The sequence below is a fragment of the Tripterygium wilfordii genome, chromosome 15, assembly GCF_013401445.1.
Source record: "Tripterygium wilfordii isolate XIE 37 chromosome 15, ASM1340144v1, whole genome shotgun sequence".
NCBI classification, from domain to species: domain Eukaryota; kingdom Viridiplantae; phylum Streptophyta; class Magnoliopsida; order Celastrales; family Celastraceae; genus Tripterygium; species Tripterygium wilfordii.
Window position 1 is genome coordinate 7,615,157 of NC_052246.1, and position 16,909 is coordinate 7,632,065.

Consider the following 16,909-nt stretch of genomic DNA (forward strand, 5'->3'; position numbering starts at 1 on the left):
AAAGCAGTTCATTAGCAACGATCAAGAGGGGGAGACAAGATTGTACTTTTGATTCTTGCTTACTTTGTAACCCACTGAAATAATAAGAACATCATATAGTTCTGCACCGTGGACCTAGACTCAACGTCGAACCACATAAAATCTCCCTGTCTTACCGTATTTTCTCCAAATCATTCACAAACAATTCGATTGTCAATTTCTTACATCAACAATTTCGTGCGCCAGATAGAGGTCCTATAATTAAATCAAGACGGCAAGTTCAGAAGGTTCACGAGATAATGCTATGAATGAGAAGATGAAAGCTTTGATTCAATGCTTCGATTAACACGAGAGAAGGTCCAACAATTGGAGCAACAAAACTTAGATGTTCGCGCGGAGGATCAGAGGTTGCTTAATCTAATGACTCCAGCGTCAAGTCCTCGTGTTACCAGTACCATCCCTGTTAGTACTATTCCAAAAACTTTTGCTCGACCAAACGATGGGCAAACAACACAAATTCCCAAGGCAAGTTCTCCCTTGCCTGGATTTGTGCCTCAGACGGGATCTTCACTAGCATCAACTTCAACTCAATTTCTATGGCCAACAACGCAATCCATGACACCATTGTTTCCAATACCAACTTCATCATCAGCTATCCCAACAATTGGTGCATGGTCAAACATAACTATGACATTACCAGAAATAGCAACTCAACAAAGTATGAACAAAAGATTGGAAGAAATGGAGTCTACATTTTTTAGGATACCAGGCATTCCACCACCTCTTAAGAAGAATTGCACTTTCCTCAAATCTCCGTTCGTCCATGCCACTACCATGGAAGAACTCCCAAAGAAATTCATCATCCCATGTATCAAACCTTATGATGATACCATTGACCCAGAAGATCATGTAGATCAGTACAGCCACGGTTGACTCTGGCGTCATACCCTTTCAATAAGCATGAAGCATGTATGTGTAGAGGATTTAGTTCAACATTGGTTGGACCGCTTTTAAGTGGTATCTCAGTCTTTTCGAAGGGCAAATTGCTTCATTTACGCTATTGGCCGATGCATTCATGGAGCAGCAGGAAAATAATTCGAACCTCTAATGATTTGTATCGGCTACGACATAAGCCAGGGGAATCTCTACGTTCATTCCTAACAAGGTTCAACAAGGACAAGCTTGAGATTCCAGGTTGCTTAGACGAGATCGCTGTCAATGCATTTCATATGGCGTTTCTTCCCGAAAGCAAGTTATATGGTAAACTTACTCAATGTCCATATAAGTCATTTCAAGAGGTGCAGGAAAGAGCAAGCATCCAAATCAAATGGGAAGAAGATGAAGGAAGGCTTCCAGAACAATCTGTAGAGCCATCGAAGAAACCAGAACAGAAGCAACCAAGTTCAGAGGCTCCATGTTATCCTCAAAAGGATCCTTAGTTAATGGACTTGAAGAAAAAGCCCCGGTCTCATGAGTATAATTTGGTAATACCACCCGTCGAAGTTTTATCGATGTTGAAGACTATGGGAAACGCTGTTCGATGGCTTGATAAAATTCACAAACCAATTGATCAACGGGACACGCCCAAATGGTGTGAATTTCATAATGATTATGGTCACACAACAGACGAATGTTTTACACTAAAAAAGGAAGTAAATCAATTGCTAAAGAAAAGCCATCTTCGGGATTTACTATATGAGAAAGGAAAAGCGGCAATGGCTCAAGCTGAAAATGGGGAGAAGAACACAAACCACCTCATCTAGACAAGACGATCCATGTGATTATTGGGGGATCTGAAATTAGTGGCATCACACACTCATCTGCAAAGAAACATGTAAAGCATATAGAAAATTCTGGAGTATGGACGGAGAAACCGATGGTTCAATTCACAAGACAGGTTGTCAGCTTCACAGACGATGAGATGACTAGACTGCTCAATCCGCAGAATGACGCCCTCATGATCACTTGGCAAATTGCCAATTGTGAAGACAAAAGAATCATGATCGAAGATGGTAGTTCAACAAATCTTTTATTCATGTCAACTCTCCAGGCCATGGGTCTTTCAGAAGCCGATATAATTAGAGGCCCCATTCCACTCATCAACTTCAGCGGAGAGCAATAGTATACTATCGGATCCATTCCACTACAAGTATATGCGAAAGGAGTGAATCCACATGTTCGATTTAATGTATTAGATTGCCAATCCCCATATAACGCGATACTTGGAAGACCTTGGATCCATGCAATGAGGGCAGTACCTTCAACATATCACCAAGTGATACGATTCCTGACTCGAGATGGAGTGCAGGAGATTTATGGGGACCAACGTCAGGCAAGGAGTTGTTATAAGCAAACATTTAAAGGAAAAGCCAAATCCTTATAGCAATTACAGCAGCATCTGATTCTAAGTAGTCAAGAAGAATCGACTAAGAAAGAGATAGAAGATGTCATCATTCATCCTGACTACCCAAAACAGAAAGTACAAATTAGAGCATATCTGGATCCTCAACTCCATAAAAGCTTAGTTCAATTTCTGAAAGACCATAAGCACACCTTTGCTTGGACGCATGCAAACATGATTGGAATTTATCCAAATATCATCACTCATTAATTGCAAGTCGATGCTAATTTCCCTCTAGTGAGGCAGAAGAGAAGAAGGTTCGCTCCTAAAAGAAACAAAGTCATCAATGGTGAAGTTCGAAAGTTGATAGATATTGGCTTTGTTCGAGAAGTCCAATACCCAGATTGGCTAGCGAATGTGGTAGTGGTAAAAAGGAAAAATGGGAAATGGAGAGTTTATATTGACTTTACTGATTTGAATAAAGCTTGCCCAAAAGATTTTTTCCCACTTCCATATATTGATGTACTTGTAGATACAATAGCTAGACATGAATTACTTAGCTTCATGGATGTATTCTTTGTATATAATCAAATTTTGATGCACCCTGAGGATCAAGAGAAGACTGCATTCATAATTGAACGCAGTACTTATTGTTACAAGGTGATGCCGTTTGTGCCGTTTGGATTAAAAAATGCAAGGGCAATGTATCAACGTCTTGTCAATCACATGTTCACAAGTCTACTTGGAAAGACGATGTTGGTGTATATCGATGATATGTTAGTCAAGATGCTGAAAGCCAAGGATCATATCAGGCATCTCAAACAAGCATTTGATATCCTTGATGCTTATCAAATGAAATTAGATCCTCTCAAATGTGTTTTCGGAGTCAAAACAGGAAGTTTCTGGGGTTCATTGTTACACAAAGGGGTATTGAGGCAAATCCATACTAAATTCAAGCCATTCTAAATATTCCTTCCCCAACAAGCATAAGAGATGTACAACGATTAGCAGGAAGATTGCGTCCTTGAATAGATTTATCTCCAAATCTTCCAAAAGATGTCATCATCTATTCACAACTTGGAAGAAATCAACTGACTTCAAATGGACGAAAGAATGCAAGATGGCATTGAAGAAATTGAAAGAATACCTGAAAAGTCCCCCAATTCTTGCAAAACCAAAAACTGGTGAGATACTCTATCTTTATTTAGCAATTTTTGAATTTTCCATAAACGCAGTACTACTAATAGAGGAAGACAGCCGACAACATCTAGTATACTATGTCAACCGAATCTTGTTAGATGCTGAAACAAGATATCCTTTGATGGAAAAGCTTGTTTTAACACTTATCACCGCAGCAAGGGAGCTTCATCCGTATTTTTAAAATCATCCCATAACTATGGTGACGAGTTTCCCAATCAAAACAGTTCTTCCCAAACCAGAGTTGTCCAGATGATTGACAAAATAGGCAATAGAACTAACAAAATATGGCATCACATATCAACATCGAACGACAATCAAGGCTCAAGTTTTGGCAGATTTCATTGCCGAATTTAGCCCAGGGATGATCAACGATGCTCAAAAAGAATTGTGACAAATCAACGAAGATTATGATGCAATCTGAAAATTATTTGTTGATGGTTCGAGCAATATAAAAGGAAGTGGTTTGGGTATCGTCTTAATTTCCCTCCAAGGAGATCAATTTCGTCAGGCTATGCATTGCGGATTTTATGCTACAAACAATGAAGCAGAATATGAAGCTTTGATTGAAGGATTGAAGCTCAGAAAGGAAGTCGGAGTTCAACGCGTATATATGACTTCAGATTCCCAATTAATCATCAATCAATTAAATGGTGAATATCAGGCGAAAGGAAAGAGAATAAATACCTATTTGGAGCTAGTGCAACAGTTGAGGCTAGAATTTATGGAGTTTCAAATCAATCAAGTTCCACGAGAGGAGAACGAATAAGCTGATGCATTGGCAAATTTGGGATCAACAATCTCGACGCAGACAACTCAGACTATCCCTTTGATCTACTTGGAGTCACCAATAATAAATGAGGATACCATCATGGAACAATCATTCGTTATAATCACGAATGACAATGATTGGAGAATTCCATTCATGCAATATTTGCAAGATGACGTATTGCCTTCAAACAAAAATGAGGCTAGAGCTTTACAACGAAAAGCATCTCGTTACAGAATGTTCAATGGAACTCTTTACAAAGATCATACTCTGGAGTTCTGCTATGATGTGTGTCACAAGATGAAGCACAGTATGCCTTGATAGAACTACATGAAGGCTTTTGCGGTAACCATTCAGGTGGACGAAGCTTAGCTAGTAAAGTCATGCAAAATGGTTATTATTGGCCCACGCTTCATGGAGATGCATCTGCTTATGTGGCCAAATGTGATAAATGCCAGAGATTTTCACAAGTTCCGCATCAACCACCAATGGAACTGGTTCCCATTTCATCTGCATGGCCTTTTATAGATGGGGTATGGATATTGTTGGAAAGCTTCCACCGACTTCAGGACAAAAAGTTTATCTACTAATCCTAACAGACTATTTTGCCAAATGGGTCGAAGTAGAAGCATATAAACAAGTACGAGATATCAAAGTCAAGAGTTTCATTTGACGAAACATCATCTGTAGATTCGGTGTTCCTCATGAGATCATCTGCGATAATGGATCTCAATTTATCAGCCACAAACTCAAAAACTTCTGCAATATTTGGAAAATAAAGCTTTGTTTCGCATCACCTAAACATCTGCAATCGAATGGGCAAGTTAAAGCTACTAACAAGATGATTGTTAACACCTTCAAGAAAAAGCTAGAAAATGCAAAAGGTGCCTGGGCAGATGAACTTCCAGAGGTTCTTTGGTCATACCGAACAATAGCAAAAATATCAATAGGTGAAACTCCCTTCTCCCTAACTTATGGAGCCGAAGCAGTTCTACCAGTTGAAATTGGTCCCCTATCAGCACGATTTGAATTGCCAAAAGATGAGGAAAATAACATCGTCTTAGTCGAAGAATTGGATATGCTCGAAGAAAGATGCAACATTTCATCTATCAAGACAACGGCCTATAAGCATCGGATTGCAAAATATTACAACAAAACAGTAAATCAAAGAATTTTCAATATTGATGGCTGGGTTATACGAAAAGTTTTCCAAAACACACAGCAATTGAATTCTAAAAAAACTGGGGGCCACATGGGACGGATAGTACAAAATCATAGATGTCATTGGCAGTGGTTCTTACAGATTGCAAACCAAAGAAGGAAAGATACTCAACAACTGTTGGAACACAAAGCACATCAGGTTGTAACTTTTCTAAAAAGATATATATATATAGGGGTCTGAATGATGAATCATTGAAATGTATATATTCTCTCAAACGAGTTAAGTATATATATATATATGCCTTAGTATATATAAGTGCCTGACGGACCACATTAAACCATCACCATCGTTCTATACTGGATTTTTGGAGCATCAGTTAGTCTACAGAACGAAGCATGAGGCCAAGAAGATGAAGGACAAGAGCATGAAGCTTAATATGCGATCTTCTGAAAGGTCCTGTACATTTAATTCTTTTAGTCATGGCTTCATTTTAAAATTCTTGTGGTTTCCTTACAATCTCGTTTTTTAGTTTAAGTTATTTGCACAATAGTTAAAACCATAAAGAAATCTGATAAGAAATTCGAAGATTACGGTATTGTACTTAGGATTACAAAAGTTGGAAAGGAAAATACAAAACAATAAAATCGCTAAGCTTAGGTATTATCTTTGGCTTTAGAGGCGAAAGTTTGCATTGCATTAGTAGGCTTGAACTCTTCATATTCTTTGATCATGCGATCAACTTCCTCTTCACTCAAGGCACTGACCCTGTACTGTATCATTACTTCTCCCTAAGCCTTGATCATTTCTTTACCAGCTGCAAAAGCATCTTCTCCTTTATAAAAATTGACATCTTCCTTTGCTTCTATCAGTTCATCGGATAGCCGATTTGCTTTCCCAATAGAAGCACTCAGTTTAATCTCACAGTCCCTTAACCTAGAGTCGGCATCATGAAGGTTTTTCAGTTTGACTTCATTTTCTTGAAATCTTGTCTTCAAAGCCAAAAGTTCTTCTGGTGTTCCACATTGGACAATTATCTCCCTTGGTCAACAAAATCACCTTTCAAAGCAATATGCCTTTTGCAATTCACCCAATCTATCTTCTGCCCTTTTTAAACCCTCGGCATCGTCATTCTTTACCTTCTCCAATTGGACTTCAGCCTTCTCTCTTGTTCTCTAGCCTCTCTAAAGCTTTTTCAGTGTCGGCCTACAAAAGATTAAGTGAAAAGGAAAGGCTCTTCTTCTCTTCCTTCAAGCGTTGGATCTCCTTTCGAATGAATAGTTGAACTGAGAGGGATTGAAAGTAAAAGACAATGATAAGTTGTAAATTAATAGGAAAAGAAAGCAGATTGGATCTAACACATACCTGAAAGGAATGTGAGATGCTAAAGAGAAAAGCTTCCTCAATATCTAACTTCGGAGGAGCCTCGAAGCCTAAGGGATATGCTAACTTATCTAAATCAAAGAATAATCCATCGGGCTTTGTAAAAATAGGGATGTTAGGAATAGCAAATTCAAAATTCCAAGCTGAAGATGCAGAAGACGATGGTCTAGCACCAGAAAGAATAAACTTTTTCTCGAGAAGAGCTCTCATGGGTGAATTCGAAGAAATATGACTTTCCTCCGTCTTCTCATCATCAACTCTCACTTCATCTTCTTTTCCTTCATCATCTGCTATATGGACAACCCCTTTGGCTTCTTTATTTATTAATGTATCTTCAACTTCCAAAGAAAGATTCAAAAGCTTAGCTTTCTTTTTTCTCATACCTTCTAAAGGTGCAAAATTGTCTAGTATACCCTCATGAGTTTTAGGAATATCAAAAACTTCGAGTACAATCCCTAACCCACTTTGAACCTCAAAACTTGGCTCATGCCTCTTTTTTGATCTTCTTTCCTTTGTACTCTTCTTGCTTCTCTTATGTTCAAATATTTCCTTCAAAGCCAAAGGAACGACTGCCCTAGGAGCCATATGCAATTCTATCAAAAAACAAGAAAATCTATTATAATCAGACATGTATCAAAGACGAAGACACCAAAGTGCTAACTTACTACTAAAAAGATAGTTGGAGTAGACAAACTTCCACTCTCTTTCAACCCGAGGCACTGTCATTAGGAAATTCCGATAATTTTTCTCAGCTTCTCTAGTGATAATGATTTTGGGAGATTTGCCTACAATAAAAAGATAATTATTTATATCAGGAATTAGGCAAAGATAAACAAAAACTAGTTGATTAAACCTTGAATCTGCCAAGGACTAGGAATGGAGTCATCGTCCTTGTAATATCCTGACCTGATTTTTACACTATTCATAGTTTTTTTGACGCGTTGATCGAGGTGGAGTAATCCTCGATGATCGCGAACCGGGATTTGGAGAGAATAAAAATTAAATTAAGATAAAAATCTAGAAATATTTTTCATAAGTGGGGGATTTAAAAAGAAAATTTTTGGGACAAGAATCACCTTAATCGGAGTTAAATGGAATTAGTTATGATTTTTTTAAGTTTAATACGTGTATGTGTCTTATAAATGTACAATGGCATTTCTGTAAAGACTGTAGGGACTACAGTGAAAAGATGAATTAATTAATTAAATACCAAAACTTTTTAAATTTTTCAAAAACACCCTCTTGACAGTGATTTTGTGATTCCGGCGACGGTGGTGGTCGTGGTTGGTACCAAAAGAAGCGTATTGACGAGAAGAGTGTAACCCAACTTGAATCACATCAAACAGAGCTCCGGTTTGGAAGAAATCTGGGATTGAAGTTCCGGTCACCGTGAACTTCCTTTGGTCGATCCGGCCGATTCTGATGACGGTTTAGCTTGTTTCAGGTACCTATGAGTTCATCTCATCGAGCTCTTCGATTTGATATAAGATTTGACAGGTTTGGGTGGCCGGATCGCCGACAGTAGTGTTGAATGGGTTTCGGCCGAGTTGACCGAGTCAGGCAGAGTTGACTCGGCTGACTGGTGTGTTGATCGGTCTGACCTGGTTTGGCATTGTTTCACCCGATTTGGCACTGTTTCACCCGGTTTGACCCAGTTTTGGCCATTTGACCCGGTTTGACAGTTGACTTTGACCGTTGACCATAGTTGACCGATCGTATTTTAACTGTATTTTCGTATATCGTGTTTTTCGGTGTAGACGGTGATCCCGGTTGAGATTCGGAGCGGGTTGACTTTCGAAGTCAGGGGTTGACGGGGACGCTTGCGTGGTATTTGCTTTCCGATTTCCAGGTAGGGGTTTCCTTACTCTTACTTGTGATTCTAGAGTTCCGGTTTCACGAACTCTTATTATATGGTGGTTTTGTCGGTTTCCGGGGGTGGAAATATGGCTTGTTATATGTTTATTTATATTCCTAGTTGATTATGATTATTGGATTGTTTTTAGGAGTGGGGTGGTTAGAGGTGATTGGAGGTGGTTGGTAGACTGTGGGGCCCATATAAGAGCCCAATTTATTGGATATGGATTTACGATGGATGATATATATATAGACCAGGTACGCACCTGTAGACCGTCTGAGATAAGGTGCATCACAGGGGACGTTCTCTGGTGTAGGCTATGCTATCCAGTTTCGGTGTGGACCTGGACTGGGAGACACCATACGGGGATTAGGGTTGGTCTAGGGGTGGATTGTGGATTACGGATTATGAATTATGGATTTTGGAGTGGATTATGGATTTCTGGTGGCCGGGGTTCGTGGTTACAGTGCTATATAGCCTCATCGGCTACTATATTACCTGATTGGATTGTCGATGATTGCTTATTTATTGTATTGCTTATTCTGCATCATATTCCTGAATTTCTTATATGTTTTTGGATATCGGTGTTTCCTTTCTACGCCCTACTGAGCTTTGTAGCTCACCCCTCTTCTTGATTCCCTTTCAGGTGAGTTCGGTGCCGGAGATGGTGGTTAGTGACGGGTTGCGTGAGCTGATGTGTAGCCTCGAGCCGACTATTCTAGCAGGGCGTGGATTTTGGTATTGTATTTTGTGTATATTACACGGTTTGGTATCGAGTGGATATATTCTACTGATCCGCTGTTGTTTATTTACTCCGGTGATTTAGGTGGTTATCACTATTATTATTACATATGTTTATTGGGTTTAATTATCAGTATGGGAATTGGTTCGGGGAATGGGGTGTCCCCTGCCGGTCACGTCTCTGTAGGTATAGGTACACTTCGGTATATCTTAGGAGAGAGAGGCGTGACAGTCCTCCAGGAGATTTTCCTTCCGTACCAAAAAATATCTCTTCTGCCAATTGTGATCACTGGACGTAGTCCAAGCAATCAAACCATCCTTATCCTTTTTTGTCAACATATATCTACCTTCATCTTTCTTATTCTCTTGCCAAGAATAAGCAGCAAGAAATTCATGTAATCCAAAAGGAACGTTGAATTTTTCACTTAAAGCTTCTAAAGATTATAGAATGTGCCAAGAATTGGGCATTAGTTGACAGGGGGCAACTCCGAAAAATCTTAGAACGGATCTAACTAAAGATCCTATAGGAAATTTTAATCCACATCTAGGTGCCAGTAGGTATACAATAATCCACCCGAGAATTTCATGCCAATTCACTAAGGGTAAGGAGTTAGGTTTCTATTTCTTGGGGAATCTCAAAATCCTTCCTAATATTATCTAAATCCTCTTCTGACAATACAGAGGCAGGATCCTTATCTATTATCACTTCTTCATTAGCCATTTTTGCCTTACCCTTCGAACGAGTGATCGGCCTAGAACCCTTATCTTTTGGGCTAGCCACTTTCTTACTAAAGTTTCCTTTGGGCACAGGAAAAGACGAAGCCCTATGACTAGCAATTCCATCACCTAATTCTTTTTTGGGTAAATCACTTTCAGGAAACTCATCCTAAGTGTCTGGAGTAGTGTGATTCTCACTTGAAATAATCGAGGGACCGAAATTTGATTCATCCCTCTCTGTTTCTTTCTCATACCTACCAAGAAGTTCTTTGGAACCCATCCATGCCATGATAGAAAAATCGAAAGAAGGAGAAGAATAAGAAGACAAGAAACGTATTGTATGTGATTCGAACCGCACTCTTGAAGCTCTAGATAGTGGGTAGTTACATAAAACCCATTAAGAACCTTGAGGGAGTAAATGGTAATTTCAAAGCTCAAGAAGTTAAAACTTCTTGGAAACCGTTTTCCCGAATTAATCTCAACCGTCCGATCAATCTCAACTCTTCGATAATAGTGAGAAAGCTGGCGCCATTTAAGTATCTCATTAAAACTAGTTAGAATCGAACTAGACTCTATCCAAACGTTACATCCTCCCTATCCTTTAAGTACAGAACGAAGACAGAAAGAGAGTCACAAAAGTAGAAACATTACTCTTTAAACTCCATCCATGAGCTCCTCACAAAACCTTGGATTCCCTCCTATTAGGCTTGAGTACCAAAAGATAATGGCTGAACCAGCATCCAACTAGGACAAAGAGCCACCTCAAATCACTACCAGATATGACCCTCGCCAGCACGTTGCCAATTTACAAAACTTGGTAATATTCCTGGACCAAGATCTCCTCCAAGTTGAGAGGAGAATAACGGAACTCACAAGAGCTTATAAACTGGCAGGGCGTTCCCTTTATCGGCCTTGAGATATGTCCAAATTAGCTGCCACGAAAGAAGATCTTCAAAAGCTGCAAGAAGCTTTGCAAATTATTAATCTTCTGATGAAAAATAATTTAGTTAGAATGCACCATGCCCTATGGCCACAACCTTAGAAGGTCAACTAGTTTAGTTGTACTAACTTATCAATGAATGAAATATTATCTCAAAGTTATTACTTTCCAAAATTTCCCAATAAAGACGAAATTCTTAAACAAAGCTCGTAGATGAAACAAAACTGCCACACCTAGGAGACAAAACTCCAGTAAAGGGAGATGAAGCTTCAAAAAGACAAAAATCTTGAAATAGATGTAATATGATTCATCTGTCTCGATAGATGTAACATGATTCATCTGTCTCAATATTTGCAAAATCATCTAAACCACATATCAGTATATTGCTCTAGAAAGTATTTAAGCCATAGATTTAGCATTTAATTTTTAGGCGGCTGAAAAACGTCACAACTCGAGAACGAACGTGAGTTGATCTCACAACCATTCATCTTCCCACGCATTTGAGAATTAACTGTCACGTTTTCCAAAGAGATAGCTTCTTCCGTACTCTACCTCTATAAATAGACGAAGGAGAAAAACAAAAGGAAAACAACAAAGACAAACTTTCTGGAAAAATCTTCGAAAATGAGTACCCCCAACTCTCCACCAATGAAGAAGTCGAAAACTAATGAAGGTTCTGCTTCTTGGGAAGATGAAGGACGAGGAGACCCTATAACGCCCCAACCCAGAATGTGTTACTTTTGGTATCCTCTTAATCAATGTCCTAATTAATTCAATCATTTGAGTCACTGAAAATTTTGGCAGCACCTCCCTTATGCCACCTAACAATTCATATCACAGTTAAATTCTCAAGTCTAAGCAGGGCCTCATGCCACCTAACAAATCATATCATCAATCAATTTTCAAATCTAAACAGGGCCTCAGGCCACCTAACAATCACACATAATTTCTCTACACACAAAACATGTATAATCAACAACCAACACAAGTAGCAATCCTGCAAACATAGGAAATCGTCAGGACACAAAGTCCACAAACCCGGTTCGGGAGTCCCAATCACACGGAGCACCCTCCCAACTATCCATCCCACCATCGAAAGGGATATCACACCATGTGTCTCAACTAAGAAAATAGGTACGACAAAATAGTAATAACATAATCAAAGTCTAGAACCATCTAGTCCTATCACTCTTTAGAGGTCCATCCATGTCACGCACCCTCCTCTTGATTCGCGACCCTGGTACCGGAACTAGACTCACCTGCGAGGAGGAAATAGGAGAAAGAAAAGGGTGAGCGAAAGGCCCTGTAGGGAATAATAAAGAGTAAATGAATAACATAAGGCTGAAATATTAAAGAAAAGCACAAATGCAACAATATGATAGCTAACATCATGTACACCAAACCCAAGTAGATAACCACACCATACGAGATCATAACTTGACCCACCGACGTCCCTATACATATTGGGACCCTGAACAGCCCAGCGACATCATTGCATGGTGCTTCGAGTACATGTGAAATCCTTACTCGGCCCACTGGCGTTCCCATATTCTTAGGAACCCTGAACAACCCACCAGCATTCCACATTTCATATCAATCAAACCTAGGAGATGTACGGGTCCATACCCAACATCAACCGTGCAACTACAATGCATGTCCAACATGGTTAAACAATGAAGTATACATACAACCCACGTATATATATACTACTACATGATGCATGTTCAAGAATAATTTGTGCTCAATAAAGGACTGAACATGTAGGGTATGCAATAAAACTCAAGTCATACAACAAAGTAAACACAATGGGGTTGTTCTCCCTTAGGGACAATTAAGGCGAGAACAAGAATCATAATGAACAATGAGAAAAGATAAACGTTCTTAATAGGAGGACATATTCGAAGAGAATAGTAAAGGGTGAAATTTCCCTACCTTAAAGCGAATTGTAAATTCTTACCACAAACGTAACGTATACTCCACATAAATTCACCAACCTATTCAATAAAATAAACTTCATTACATTTCCATATTCACCAATCACTCAAGTCTCACATTCCATACTTTAAAATTCAACCCATTTCTTGGAAATCCACATTCTACCTTAAATTCAAAGGTTAAACAATCTAATCCCACCATATATTATTTCTCATGTCAACCCAACCTTAAATAGAACAATTAAAATTAATAACACTTACCTTGAAGCTGGTTTGTGTCTTCAATTCAAGAAATCAAACTCTTCTCTAAAGTTGAATCAAAACCCACACTTGAATCTAGTAATATAATATGATTAGAGTCTAATTTGAGCTATTGAACAAAGAAAACTCCTAAAGAATCAAAATCCCCAAAACCCACTTTTACCCACAACCCTAAGTTCAAAAATTACCTTAATCTTCTATTTTCTTGTAAGAAATTGAAGCATGTGTGTGGTCTTAGAGAGGAGAGTACCTTGCCGGCCGGAGACTCGCCGGAAGCAGCTGGCCGGAGGTGGTGGAGAGAAGAAGCCAAGCAACCTTCTCCCTTTTTCTATATATAAAGGTTATCGGGTGAAGGCACAGTTGCCTTCACCCATTTTACTTTTTACTCCTTTTTTTTATCTTTTTTGTAATTTATTTTTTTGTTTTGTCTGTTTATGTTATTATTATTTTTTTCCATTATTTTTATTCTTTTACTTATTTGACCCTAACTTTAATTGAACTATTCTCTAAACCCTTATAACATTCTAACTTTATCCCACAACTTTTAGTATTTTCCACAACTAAGTCTCATTTATTCATTTTATTTTTATTATTCTATATTTTCTTTCCTTTTTATTAGAATGGGGTATTACAGATCCCATATTCAATTTTTCTCCTGTGAAAGAAGAAATATATGAAGGGGATCCCCAAAAATCCATCGAATCGTTAAAGGAAGCTCTGAAAGAAACTAAAAGAAGACTCGAAAAGAAAATTGATCAAAGCCAAGAATAGGAGATAACTTATGGTCTCAAAATATGCTATACAAGGAACTCGATACATGTCGTGCGGAAAACATGCAAACAGTCAGGACCCAGACAAATTATACGAAGCTATCGCAGAGATCTCGGAGCAACTCGGCTCTGTCATAAATGGGATAGATAATGTTCTCTACAATTGAGAATTAAATGCACCTTAGAATAAAATTTCATACTATCTTTCCTTTGTGTTGTCTTTTCTGTAATTCCAAGAAAGATTTCAATGAAATCTGCGTTTTATATTCCATAAATAATCTTCTGTTTTACAATGATAGTACGCACAAAAATTTCATCGAAGATCCTTTAACCAATATGAGATGATATAAACTTAAAATAAACACTGAAATAAGATAGGAGTGCACTCTTCATCATAAGCATCGGGAAGGATGAAGAAAAAATATTCAAATCATTTTTGAGAATATGGAAAGACGCTAAAAGCTCCTTCAGAGGGTGCAACCGTCTAACTTACCACGTTCTTCAAAAAATAATAACTCCCCACTCCTCTCAACGTGTTTCCTTCATCTTTAAATAGATGAAAAAAAGGAATAGAAGGGGATCCTTCATCTTCTTAAAATTCTCCCATTCCTACAAAAAATTAGTTCTTCCAATTCCAATCCCGCAAAAAGAGCAAGGATTGAAGAAGAAAATCTTAATCCCACAAGGAGAGTAAAAACTGAAGATCCTACTTCTTCTAGGAAAGTAGAGATCATAGAGCAAGGTTCCACCTCCAGGACAAACAAAGAATCAGATGACTCTGTCGTTGAGGTATTTGTAGTATCTGAGGAGTTATATGGACAAAATCCTCAAAACTCTTTGGAAGAGTTAAAAGAACTTTTGAAAGAAGTTGAAAGGAACCTTCAGAATGAATATGAACACAACCAGTCCTACACAACTGTGCTTCGCTCGGCCAGGGACGCATTGGTTAGGATTCGTGACAATACTTGGGGAAGGTCTTGAAGTCACAATACCTATCGGCTGCAGGAATCTCTCCTGGATCTTGCAACCTACATTGGAACTTCAATGAACAGGATAGATGATGTAATTTGTACATGGGCTCATTAGATTTTACATCATTTCACATTTAGTTTTATCAAATATTTGCTTTATCGTTCCTTAAATGAAATATCTTTGTTATTTCTCAAATCATTAGATTTTACATCATTTCACATTTAGTTTTATCAAATATTTGCTTTATCATTCCTTAAATGAAATATCTTTGTTATTTCTCAAATGAAATATTTAATATCTCCGTTATTCCATTACATTGATTGTTCGAACAATGTAGTTACAAAAGAACTTCAATGTCAAAGGTGTGAAGCCACAATTGAAGTGAAGAAGAACAGAACTTAAAATACAATGCAACCCCAAACAAAATATTGTTGAGTTAAATCAAACTCGAAAATAAGGGCAAAATGTAGGGGTCAAGTTCAACGCTGATCAAATACAAGGGTCCAGTTCAACCCAATCCACGTATAAAGGTCCAGTTTAACCCTACATATACACAGGCCAGGCTTAAACATAAGTCTACAAAGACAATGTCAAAAAAGCCCAATATTAATCAGACCAAAACATAGTCCAAATGGACTTACTCAAAATATGGCAATACAAAGCCGATACAAATATATAGGGCTTATATACAAAGGTCGATACATAAAGGCTGAACAAATAGCCAAGTGACGAAGCTGAAACTAAGGCAGTTATACATTAAGCAGTTATAGCCAAGTACAATCTTCTCCAAACTGCTATGAACTTCTTAGAATTGCTACAAACTGCACCAATTACAACAACTGCTGGTAACAACTAAAGACAAGTATAAAAGGAGTTCATTAGCAATGATCAAAAGGGGGAGACAAGATTGTACTTTTGATTCTTGCTTACTTTGTAACCCACCGAAATAATAAGAACATCATATAGTTCTGCATCGTGGACCCAAGCTCAATGTCGAACCACGTAAAATCTCTCTGTCTTGCCTTATTTTCTCCAAATCATTCACAAACAATTTGATTATCGATTTATTACATCAACATATTATATATATATATATATATATATATATATATATATATATATAATATTTTCCTTTTGTGCCAAACAGGTTGTGTTCTACAAGAGGCTGCATAAGGTTTACTTTGTTCATGCAATTCCCAAATCTCCCTCTGGAAAAATACCAAGAAAAGATTTAAGAGCCAAGCTAGCAACACTTTCGCATACTTCTTAGGCCTTTTTTGTTTTTATGATTAGTGTTAGTTTCCTTTATTTGTATTCTATTGCTTTTCATTGCATGCGAAGTCAATTACTTCAAAACAATTTTTTCTTGTAATAAGATAGAATAAAAGTTTATTTTTCTATGGTGCAACAATATGGTAGTATGGAAGGTTTGTAGATTTCCATGTTTTGTGGAATTTGTTGGAAGACGAAGATTTTTATATTAACGTTGGTGAGATTTGTTACCCTCACCCACTTGTATGTAGCTTTTATATGAACTGCCTTTTGTATCCATAAGAACAAAAACTAAAAGTTGTATTCCAATAATGACAACCTAAAAAAAACTTTTGAAAACAATGACAAAGCCTATCAACTTACCAAAAATACCCTCCCTCCCTCTTCTTCCTTCTTCCTCCTTCTTTGCACCATCATATCATATCAGAAGTTGGCTGCCGTCCGGCCTTCATTTTTGAACGAACTACCAAAACTGAATCTCTAGGTCAGCCCGACCAAACTCAATCATCAGCAACCGTCAATGATCACTTGAGTGACGGGAAATGCTTCGTGAAATCACGGACCACCATTTTGAAAATAGCTCGATCCGGCTAACGTCGACGACCATCACCACCACCAA

The 16,909-nt window shown here is 38.1% G+C and overlaps 1 long non-coding RNA gene and 1 pseudogene across 2 annotated transcripts; one reads left to right on the forward strand and one right to left on the reverse strand.

The window, feature by feature from the left end:
* The window catches only part of LOC119979841, a 58,441-nt pseudogene extending 42,153 nt beyond the window's left edge, over positions 1–16,288 (forward strand).
* Positions 12,283–13,651, reverse strand: LOC120017234. 2 transcript variants are annotated; one of them, XR_005472111.1, is made up of 3 exons: positions 13,465–13,650; positions 13,277–13,351; positions 12,283–12,340 (listed from the first exon to the last, which is right to left on the reverse strand). It is a non-coding gene; the product is annotated as an uncharacterized LOC120017234 (long non-coding RNA). The 2 variants fall into 2 exon arrangements; XR_005472112.1 differs by lacking the exon at positions 12,283–12,340 and adding an exon at positions 12,460–13,075 and having other exon boundaries at positions 13,465–13,651.
* Positions 16,289–16,909: the final 621 nt, after the last annotated feature.